The sequence below is a fragment of the Acanthopagrus latus genome, chromosome 7 (genome assembly GCF_904848185.1).
Source record: "Acanthopagrus latus isolate v.2019 chromosome 7, fAcaLat1.1, whole genome shotgun sequence".
Taxonomy (NCBI): Eukaryota; Metazoa; Chordata; class Actinopteri; order Spariformes; family Sparidae; genus Acanthopagrus; species Acanthopagrus latus.
This window is the reverse complement of record NC_051045.1, coordinates 3,003,507-3,014,597: the sequence shown is the minus strand read 5'-3', so window position 1 is coordinate 3,014,597 and position 11,091 is coordinate 3,003,507. Positions and strand designations below refer to the sequence as shown.

Here is an 11,091-nt window from a genome sequence, read left to right as displayed (position 1 = left end):
ATTTTGATAGTCCTTAAAACGGCCGAAATATAAAACAACAAATTCCTGCATATTGTGTTGAAAGCAGACAATCTTGCACATCTAAACAAAATACGGTCTGATTATCACGTAAATGTTCATAATTGTGTTCCATGGACTGATGAGGCTCTGTGTAAAATTTGGTGCAAATCGGCCAATAGATGGCGATCTGGTCGCAGTCTGATTAGTTTGAATGGAAAGTAAATGGGAAAATCTTAAAATCCTCTTCAAAACTCATCGACTTTCAACCTCTTCTTGTGCTTCATGCTTTGAGCCACAGATACCATTCCACCTTTTAAAGAGTGAGAAGACCTTGAACTGTTGGGCATGTATTCAGTTTTTAAAAATCTCTTACGGTTTCCAAACCATCACAGTTTTAGTTTTACAGATTTTTAGGCCTTCTTCTGATTTTATAATGGGTGTGTATTGCGTGAGCTAGAGTGCGTGACATCATCGCCAGAGTGTAGAGCAGCTGGAAGAACTGGAGAAAAAATTCTCTTCAGCTACTGGACGATGATACTTTCAGCTTCTTCCTGAAACTATTTCGTTGCATTATGCCTCATGTGGACAAGTAATTAAATTAAATGTGAACGATGACTTCATGGGGTGATGTCACAGAAAGGGGCGGGACACTTGTACATATTATGTTTATAGGAATCTGTTTCTTACCTTTTTATTATGTTGTTCATTTTGTACTATGATTATTCTTTATTGTTAAATTGAACTGTCCTTATGCTGCTGTGACACACAGATATCCCCATTTGCAGGATGAATAAAAGAGTTCTGATTCTGATTCTGATCACGATCCATGGGAACTGCATGAGAAAGTCAGTGATGTAATATTCCAATCAGCCATAAATAAGAAAATGTTTCTAATATTTTATCACATTATGTTTGTGTTGGAGGCTGGACAAGCTGCAAGGAGCCATTTTATCTTATTTTCTGTGGGGTTTTTTGGAAGTTTTTATTTCAGTTTTTTAGGAGAATGCTGCCACATTGTCTTGCATTTGAAGCTCCAGAAATGTTTTGTGGACCACAAAACTTCACCTGACTTTCAGTCAGCTTGGGGGTGAGTAGATAAAGAGTGAACTTTCCTTTTTGGTTGAACTTTTAACTTACTTAGTTTCACTGTTGCAGAGACATTATTTCCTGATAAACTTCAGTGGGAGGACACATTGCTTGATCACCACAGTCCTCATCATCAGCACAGTTATCATCACAGACAAACAGTGGAGGAGTTCTGGATGAGCAGAGTTCAGATCCAGAATGACAGCAGTGTAGGAGACCGTGTCCCTCATCTTATTCCAGATGTTGAAGCTCAGGTTGCCCAGATGTTTGGCCTGGTCTATCAGAGCTCCTGAGACCAGCTGTGGATCCTCCAGCAGGAGGCGCTGCTGGACTCTCTTCACTTCAGCCTTGTAGTTCTGCAGGATTGAGATGTCTTCAGCTGTCTGATCCTCCTCTGTGGCTCTGACTGTGAAAGTGCCGCTATTTCTCTGCCCAGAGCAGAGATCCTGGCCTCCTCTTCCTCTTGTAGAAACTGATGAAGCTCTTAAACTGCTCTTTGATCTGCGCCTCTGTGTGTCGGGCCTGGACCTTGATGCCTTCTGCTGTTTGATCTCAGTTTCCTTTAACTTGTTCAAAGACCTTTAGGTTCTCCTGTAAGGGCTTCAGGGACTTCTGGAGCTCTTATTTAAGACCCTGTGCAGCTTCATCGATGGGTCTGAATCTGTGGTTGCTTTGAGACGAGACAGAAGAGTTTTTCTTTAAATAAGTTAAATAAGACACAAAAAAAACACATACAGTTTAGTGTATTTTTTTAAGTACATTATGGAGCAATACACATTATTTTACCATAAATTACGTTCAGTTAACTATACATCTTTTTATTTTAACCTGGTGAGCTTGTTGTGGAATAATTAGATGGTACAGATAATAATGCAAATTATACCTACAGAGTTCATTGTACATATTTATTATGTTGTGAGTGTTTCTTATATTTTTGCTGTCATATAACCTGTCAGGTTTTTTTTAATTTCTTTTTTCTTTGCAGTGTTTCTGAAGCAGTTAAAAGACAAACGTATCTGTACATATCTTTAATGTGAGGCTTCTGAGGAATGTGGACATTTTTACAATCTCATACCGTTAAACACTAAAGAACACACTGTCCTCCGTCCCTCCTCCATTTCTTCTCCTTTGTTTTCAGGTGTTTCACCTTTTGTTTTGTGATTCGTATCTCAGCAGGCTGGACTGAACTTTACTGTGACTCTCAACTGCCTGTGTGGTAAATCATCAAAATCATAATGAAACTAAATATGTAAACTGTTTTTAAAGGTGCTCTAAAAACAAATACATTATTATACATATTATTATTTTTATAAATAAGGTCAATAAGACATACATCCTGGTCATGTGCCGCCCTCATCACCTCAAATGTTGACCGACAAACAGAGATGACATCATGTCAGCTCTGTCACTTAAATCCAGTTGGAATAAAAACAAAGTTGAGAGGTGAAATAAGACTTTAAACAACATTTAGATGTGAAGGTGTGAACATGTGGCCTACATTTAAGACATTAAATGTCCCACACAAGAGCTAAACGGTGTTGACAAGAAGCACCAGTCACGTAAGTCATTTCAGTCACACAGTTACAAAGAAAATGTCTTTATTTTGATTCCATTTGGTTACAAAGAAAAAAATATCGAAAATATTCTTCATTACATATTTTTAAATGTTTTCTCATTTGATTTTTTTTCAAATTAGTACATTTCTGCTCACCAGGTCTCATCTTCTATTTGTTATTAGTAAGTACTCAGTTTAAAAAACCAAGCTTCTCGTACAGGATGAGTAGGTCGGTAGCTGCCTAATTGTTTCCATCTTCTCTGCTTTAATAAAAGCAAAATGCCAATAAAAAACAGGGGAGTCTGTAGAAAGATGATGTGAATTAAGTGAACAAACTGAACCAGGTCTGTTTCACAAGAGACTCATTTGATGCTTCATCACAGACGGACAGAAACCAAAGAGTCTATTTTGATGAGGATGTTCGGGAGTCTCACAGTCTGAGAACAACATGTCAGTCCAAAAAACTAGATTTACAGGAAATCAGGATTCATTTCAGGAAACCGTCGTCCAACTCGTCCTCAGCAGCCTGTTCCTCTGCCCACAACTTTCAGCTCCTGGCTGCTCTCGTTCTGGAGAAACGAGCAGTGAACTGCAGATATATCAGCCATGTTTGATCCCCCTCGTGAAGTACAGGTTCAGGCTCCTGTGGCGGCTCGTCTCCATTGATTGGCTCATCTTGGTGATTCGTCCTTTCAACTGTCCATCACCTGCAAGATGAGAAAGAAGAGCAGTGGTAGTTTCACGTCTCTTGTGCAGGTTTTGTGTCTATTTCTGGAAGTTTTTAGTGAATTTGTGGAGGTTTGAGTATATTTGTGAAGGTTTGTGTATTTGCGGAGGTTTTGTGTCGATTTGTGGAAGTTTTTAGTGAATTAATGGAAATTTTTAATGAATTTGTATAAGTTTTTTGTGGATTTGTGGAGGTTTTGTGTATATTTGTGGAAGTTTTAGTGAATTCATGGAAATTTTTTGTGAATTTATGGACGTTTTGTGTATTTGTGGAGGTTTGAGTGTATTTGTGGAGGTTTTGTGTATATTTGTGGAGGTTTTTAGTGAATTTATGGAAATTTTTTGTGAATTTGTTTAAGTTTTTCTGGATTTGTGGAGGTTTGAGTGTATTTGTGGAGGTTTTGTGTATATTTGTGGAAGTTTTAGTGAATTTATGGACGTTTTGTGGAGGTTTGACTGTATTTGTGGAGGTATTGTGTATATTTGTTGAAGTTTTTAGTGAATTTATGGAAATTTTTAGTGAATTTGTTAAAGTTTTTTGTGGAGGTTTGAGTATATTTGAGAATGTTTTGTGTATTTGTGGAGGTTTTGTTTGTATTTGTGGAAGTTTTTAGCCTTTTTTGGGAGGTTTTGAGTGTGTCTGTAAAAAGCAGTTAACACGTGTAAACACTGAGAGCCACAACATTAGAACCAGTGACAGGTGAAATAAATAACATGGATCATTGTGTTCCAATGTCATGTTCGGCTGTGAAACTATGGGTCCCAGCATTCGTGTGGATGTCTCTTTGACAAACACCAGTCACCCAAACACAGCTGCAGACCAAGTACACCCTCTCATGGCAGCAGCACTCCTTGGTGGCAGTGCGCCCCCTGCAGGACAACGCGCCTGCAACGCTGCAAAAACTGCTCAGGAATGACCCGAGGAACGTGGGAAAGAGCTCAAGGTGTCAACATGACCTCCAGATTCCCCAGATCTCAATCCAGCTGAGCTTCCACTGGATGCAGTCAGAGCCAAGACCGATCCATGGGGGCCCCAACATGGATTGGAGTTGGTTCTGGCGCATCCAGCAGATGCTCAGCTGAAGTGGGATCTGGACAATGAGGAGACCAGTTTGAGGCCTTGGGTTCTTTGCCATGAGGGGGTGCAGTTGGTTTGAACGGTGTTTGGGTGGCTGTGTTTGTCAAAGAGAATCCACAGAAATGATAGAACTCAAAGTTTCCCAGCAGAACATTTGATTGTAACAAGATGATCAATGCTCACTTCACTTGTCAGTTGTTTTAATGTTTCAACTGAACAGTGCATATATATATATATATATATATATATATATATATATATATATATATATATATATATATATATATATATATATATATATATATATATATATATATATATATATATATATATATATATATGTATATATATATATATATATATATATGTTAAATAATTTTCATATTTTGCATAAATTTAGTTTTAACTATATTATTCATACTTTCACAGTACTTTGTCTGACAGCTTTAGTTACTAGTTACTTTGTCGATTCATATCAATATTAAACATTTGCTGATGAAACATGATATATTATTATAGATTAAGTTAATCAGCATTAAAAGCAGAAAGTTGAGATCTTAGAGAGGCCATGTGAGACAAGCCAGTGTCCTGCATTATGGAGGACAATTATTAATTAATTGATATATTGCATGATGCCGGCATACTTATAAAGCAATTCTGTACAAAGACAGCTGCTTTTTGAGTCTCATTCTCAGGTCGTCAAATAACGCACTTTGTGAGCTATTAACAGGACTCATAGAGAGTCAAGTTGTTAACAGTGAGAAGACATGTATTTTCAATTACATTTTATTTCAAGATACATTTTTTATATACATTTTTTGTGAACTCTCCTTGAATCCTATGGGTTTTGAGGTGGGACTTAAGTCTGGTCTGGTTGGTCAGTTCACACAAGCCTGACCACAAACAACTGGATTGCTATTACTGAACTTTGGTGCCTGGAACTCTACAGTGGCGAACTGGCTATTGTAGCTTACGGCACTCAACATTGTTTAGCTAACAATGTTAGCCTGAAAACCTTCATACCACGATGTTTTCGCCAGCAGAACAACAACTCCAAAGGCTTCATAAAGCTTATCAAGCACTCTCTGAGCACACAGTTGCGCGCTCAAGTGCACATGTACAAGAACTAAAAACAAACCTTCAATACACTCCGAAGGGTGCAAAATAACTAACAACCGCTCAAGCTGTTTGTAGCTATCAGTTCACAAGACAACAACTCCAAAGGCTTCATAAAGCTTATCAAGCACTCTCTGAGCACACAGTTGCGCGCTCAAGTGCACATGTACAAGAACTAAAAACAAACCTTCAATACACTCCGAAGTACTCAGACAAATTAACAACCACTCAAAGTATCTGTAGCTATCATTTCACTACATCTCTACCATTAACATGACAACAACAACAACAACTGCTTCCAAAGAAAAAATGTCACCACAACACATTCAGATCGTTATCAGTGGTCTGCTGGGCAGTGAGGCCGAGGGCCCTGTAACAGCTTTGTAATGATCTCTGCTTGGTGTTATCAAGCAGGATGCTGTTGCACACAGTTGCAAAGAAAATGAATTCCTGCAATTGTTTTCATTTAGTTTTATCACAGAGGTTCAACATTATCTTCAAGCAAAGGCATCGCGCCCATACACACTGAACTCGCGAGGGAAATCGTCATGGACAGTTGAGGGCAGAGATCCAAGCCGCTTTAGTGGCGTCAGGCTAGCTTCTACCGTGGCCCTGAGCATGTCCCTAGCCAGGCCGAAGCCCAAGCTAAACACGCACACTATGTGCACGCTTCTACCATACCATAGGTGTCTGAACATGAGGGACCTGTAAGTTGGCGGGATCGCACGAGGGCTCGTAAGATACGCTATTACCAATACCAGCAACTGATCAAAGGCCTGACTACTGCCATTCATGGAAAACACTGCTTACAGCTCCGATGGACTGCACTCGGGCATTTGCCATTGAAGATAGCTGAAGTCTGGCCAAGTTAAACTATAAATTACAATAACACCAGGTAAGCCTGGCAGACCACTAACAACGGGACTGCTCTTACTGAACTTTTGTCCCCAGAAAGCTCTAAACCACAAGGCCTCCAAAACAACACGTCTTAGCTCAGTTCTGCTGGTGTCGTAGCTCTCAATCCGCTGCACTTCTACCATGAATAAGAATGCTACTGCTAACAAACCTTACACAAGCCACCAAAAATTAACATGTCTCCGGTCATTCTGCTGGTGTTTACAGCTCAGTTTGCTGCACCTCTACCATGAATGTGACCACAAGAACCGCTTCTAAACCAAAAACTTCACCACCACACAGCTGCACGTCAGAAACTGAATAGGATCCTTATTAGTGGCCTGCAAGGGGAATACGCCGAGGCTAATGTTAGTGTTGAATCTACATAAATGAAGCTGTCCATTTAAATGTAAAAGTCCCAGCTCAAAACCAACAGGGTTCAAAGGAAGTACAAGTATTTCAAACAGGTTTTGCTTTATCAAATCAAATCAGGTCAATCAGATTTTGATTTACTGAGAGGAAATATAGACATATAGATATTTTAGACATATATAGAGTATTTAACATGTGTATACACTGAGAGTCATATCATTATAACAGTGACAGGTGAAATAAATAACATGGATGATTTTGTTCCAATGTCATGTTCGGCTGTGAAACTATGGGTCCCAGCATTCGTGTGGATGTCTCTTTGACAAACACCAGTCACCCAAACACAGCTGCAGACCAAGTACACGCCCTCATGGCAGCAGCACTCCTTGGTGGCAGTGCGCCCCCTGCAGGACAACGCGCCTGCAACGCTGCAAAAACTGCTCAGGAACGACCCGAGGAACGTGGGAAAGAGCTCAAGGTGTCAACATGACCTCCAGATTCCCCAGATCTCAATCCAGCTGAGCTTCCACTGGATGCAGTCAGAGCCAAGACCGATCCATGGGGGCCCCAACATGGATTGGAGTTGGTTCTGGCGCATCCAGCAGATGCTCAGCTGAAGTGGGATCTGGACAATGAGAAGACCAGTTTGAGGCCTTGGGTTCTTTGCCATGAGGGGGTGCAGTTGGTTTGAACGGTGTTTGGGTGGCTGTGTTTGTCAAAGCGAATCCACAGAAATGACAGAACTCAAAGTTTCCCAGCAGAACATTTGATTGTAACAAGATGATCAATGCTCACTTCACTTGTCAGTTGTTTTAATGTTGTGGCTGAACAGTGGAGATATACATGTTAAATAAAATATAATTATATAATTCATAATATATATAAATGCAGGTGTTCGTTAAACTGAAACAATGCCAGCTGGCTACAATATCGCACTTAGTAAATATTAAAATACTATGACTTCCTTCTTTTATTCCCCATTGAACTAACCTGTACATTGCTTGCTTGCAAATTTGTTTGCCTTTTTAATTAGCTTTTTTAAAGACAAACAGAAAAAGAGGGAGAGAGACTAGTGTCCCAACAGTGACACTGTCATGGCTTCTGCCAACCCAAACTGTCGGTATTCAACGACCTGTGAATGAGACTCGACTATCCTCTAAAATCATTTACTGATCATAGAGTATTAATGAGCAGAAATTGACAAAACTCACACTTTCTGCCTCTAATTTTTGCACCTATATTGCACTGACCTGGTTGGACCAGGTGTGTCTCCTCTCCGGGTCTGATCACCATACAGGTCAGAGCTGTTCCACCTGAAGCTGAAGACAAGTCCCACTGTTCACCTGGAGAGAGGAGGAGGCACTTTAGTATAACATGATGACTACATGCATATATGTCTGTGTGTACACACATATTCTGATTGTAAGCAGAAAAAAGATGTATGGACAGAGTATAGACACATCTGGCAAAATGGGATTTCTTACAGGATTATCATTTCATAATAAAGAATGATATAGCGGTCTGTGACCACGTGCATGACATCACCTCAGGAGTCTCACATCACTCTGCACTATAAAATCTACTTTCATCTGATTTAATAAATGTGTTTTTTAAAGGTAAAACAAATGTAAACCAAATGTAATAAGTTCTGAGAACATTAAGAGCTTTATACACGAGTAATATGATTTCAAAGTCTATCTTTTGACACACAGTGCAGTGATTGCAGTAACACATTAAACCAAAACTGAGACAAACACACTGAATACATGCTGTGCAGCTACAATGAGGCTGCTTATTTTGTGTATAAACTACTTTAGCTGCTCAAAATGACCTTCTAGATGCTGACATACTAACATACTGAGACATTATTGAGCACCTGGAGCCTGTTAGCTAACTGTGCTGTACTCAGATATTCAGCTGTAAAGATGATAGTATTAACAAGCTAACATTACACAGCACGATAATGGCGTCATGCTAACACTCTCCAACAGACACACACGTTAGCTAACATGCAAACCCGTCTGTAAAAACACAACGATGAAATGACCCAGACGTCTTTATAAGCTCATTATAGTGTCAGTAGCCCGTTAATAAAGCAGCTGAGCCGCTGGTAACATGTTTCCAAACCTTGCATTGCATCTCCAACAAATTTAAACTCAGCTAGCTAACATAACCACTGACTTAAACTGACCAGTAAACGTTAGCTAACCAGCTTTCATGCCGTTTAAAATAATAAATAAATAAATAATACTTCAAGCCGAATTTAACGAAACTAGCCACTTGTTCTGAGACAGTGACCCAAATTTACTTAACTGTGCAGTGTTCATGTAATAAACACCGCAGATATAAAACGGCCAAAATCACAATGGAGTTTGGTGCATTGGGCAAAACATACAGTCCGCGGCGCGTTTAAATGGATGTAATTACAGAATTATGTTCCAGCCGAATTTATCTCAGCACTAAACAGTTACACGAGACGTCTACAGTTTCGTGTTCAGAGTTATTTCAGAAACATTTGAGGCAAAAACAAATCTGACCGACATGAGAGGGAGGCTGGCTCCATTTTAACCGGCACTAGGCTGAGACAACATGGAGGTTACTTTGCAATGTGGAGCTCTTTGATATAAAGGAACATCACCTGGGCTAATCACCTGAGATCTATACAACTCCCACACAGACATGAACACACCTGAACTGAGCAGGTAAGCACACACATAAAGCAGATTCGTACAGAAGAGTTTACTGACCGTATTCGTGTCCTCAGAGTAGAGCCGCTGGAACCAGAGTGACGATCCAACAGCTATTTAAATACACATCTACAGTTTTGGAGGGAAATCCACTAATTTCACGCGGGAAACGAGCGAGACCGCCCCTTTTCAGCGCGCTCCACCTGCATTCGTCAGAAAGTCTGTGGGCGGGACTCATTGTGTTTATTCATCCAGTGTGAACTCATAATGGTGTTTAGCTCAGGTGGTAGAGCAGGATGTGAATGGAGGCTTTGCTTCTGCTCTGGGTTTGAGTCCCGCCATGGATCCTTAATTAGGGCCCGAGCAGGGAACCTGCGAGGACCCTATTGTTTTTGAAGCGATTCCTTATTAGGGCCCGAGCAGGGAACCTGCAACAAAATTCCTGCATATTGTGTTGAAAGCAGACAATCTTGCACATCTAAACAAAATACGGTCTGATTATCACGTAAATGTTCATAATAGTGTTCCATGGACTGATGAGGCTCTGTGTAAAATTTGGTGCAAATCGGCCAATAGATGGCGATCTGGTCGCAGTCTGATTAGTTTGAATGGAAAGTAAATGGGAAAATCTTAAAATCCTCTTCAAAACTCATCGACTTTCAGCCTCTTCTTGTGCTTCATGCTTTGAGCTACAGATACCATTCCACCTTTTAAAGAGTGAGAAGACCTTGAACTGTTGGGCATGTATTCAGTTTTTAAAAATCTCTTACGGTTTCCAAATCATCACAGTTTTAGTTTTACGGATTTTTAGGCCTTCTTCTGATTTTATAATGGGTGTGTATTGCGTGAGCTAGAGTGCGTGACATCATCGCCAGAGTGTCGAGCAGCTGGAAGAACTGGAGAAAAAATTCTCTTCAGCTACTGGACGATGATACTTTCAGCTTCTTCCCGAAACTATTTCGTTGCATTATGCCTCATGTGGACATTTTCGTCAGCCAGCTCCAGAAGCGGACCGTCATCTCAGTCTTTGTCTGGGGAATCGTGCAGCAGTACACGCTCTTTTTTCTGTCTTCAGCGTGCATTACTTACTGCCAGCGGGAGCAGGCCACCAAATTATAAAGAAACGGCTTCTTCGAGGCGTTGCGTGCGGAAGCCCTGATGGCAGCATGCCCCGAGGTGCGTGGACTGCGAGGGCCCGACCAATGCTGCTCGCAGCTTTAATTTTATTTATTTTTTTCCGGGAAAAAGACAATTCTAGGAATTCAAAATTTTTAGCTGTACTGTCATTAAAAATGCACTTATTTTATTCATAAAAAAGAAAAGAAAAAGATTTACTTGGTTTTACACATGAATTTTGTTTTTCACAGGAGAAAAATGTTTCTGATGTTTTCACAGGAAAACCTAAAAGATTATCCTAGCATTCCCACCAGAACAGGACATTTTTCTGGACATTGGGAAGTCAAAACTTTTTTCTGAAAAATGTTTTTTTTTTTTTCAATTTTCTTTAAAAAAAATCTCTCATTTTAAAAGTCTTCAGAGGCCTTTTTATTCTGGAGATTAATTTTCTGAGTCTTTTT

General features: G+C 39.9%; 1 long non-coding RNA gene across 1 annotated transcript; it reads right to left on the bottom strand.

Annotated features, from left to right (window-relative positions):
* Positions 1-3,175: 3,175 nt before the first annotated feature.
* Positions 3,176-9,906, bottom strand: LOC119022190. The gene is made up of 3 exons (XR_005075850.1): positions 9,575-9,906; positions 8,078-8,170; positions 3,176-3,348 (listed from the first exon to the last, which is right to left on the bottom strand). It is a non-coding gene; the product is annotated as an uncharacterized LOC119022190 (long non-coding RNA).
* Between the last annotated feature and the right edge of the window lie 1,185 nt (positions 9,907-11,091).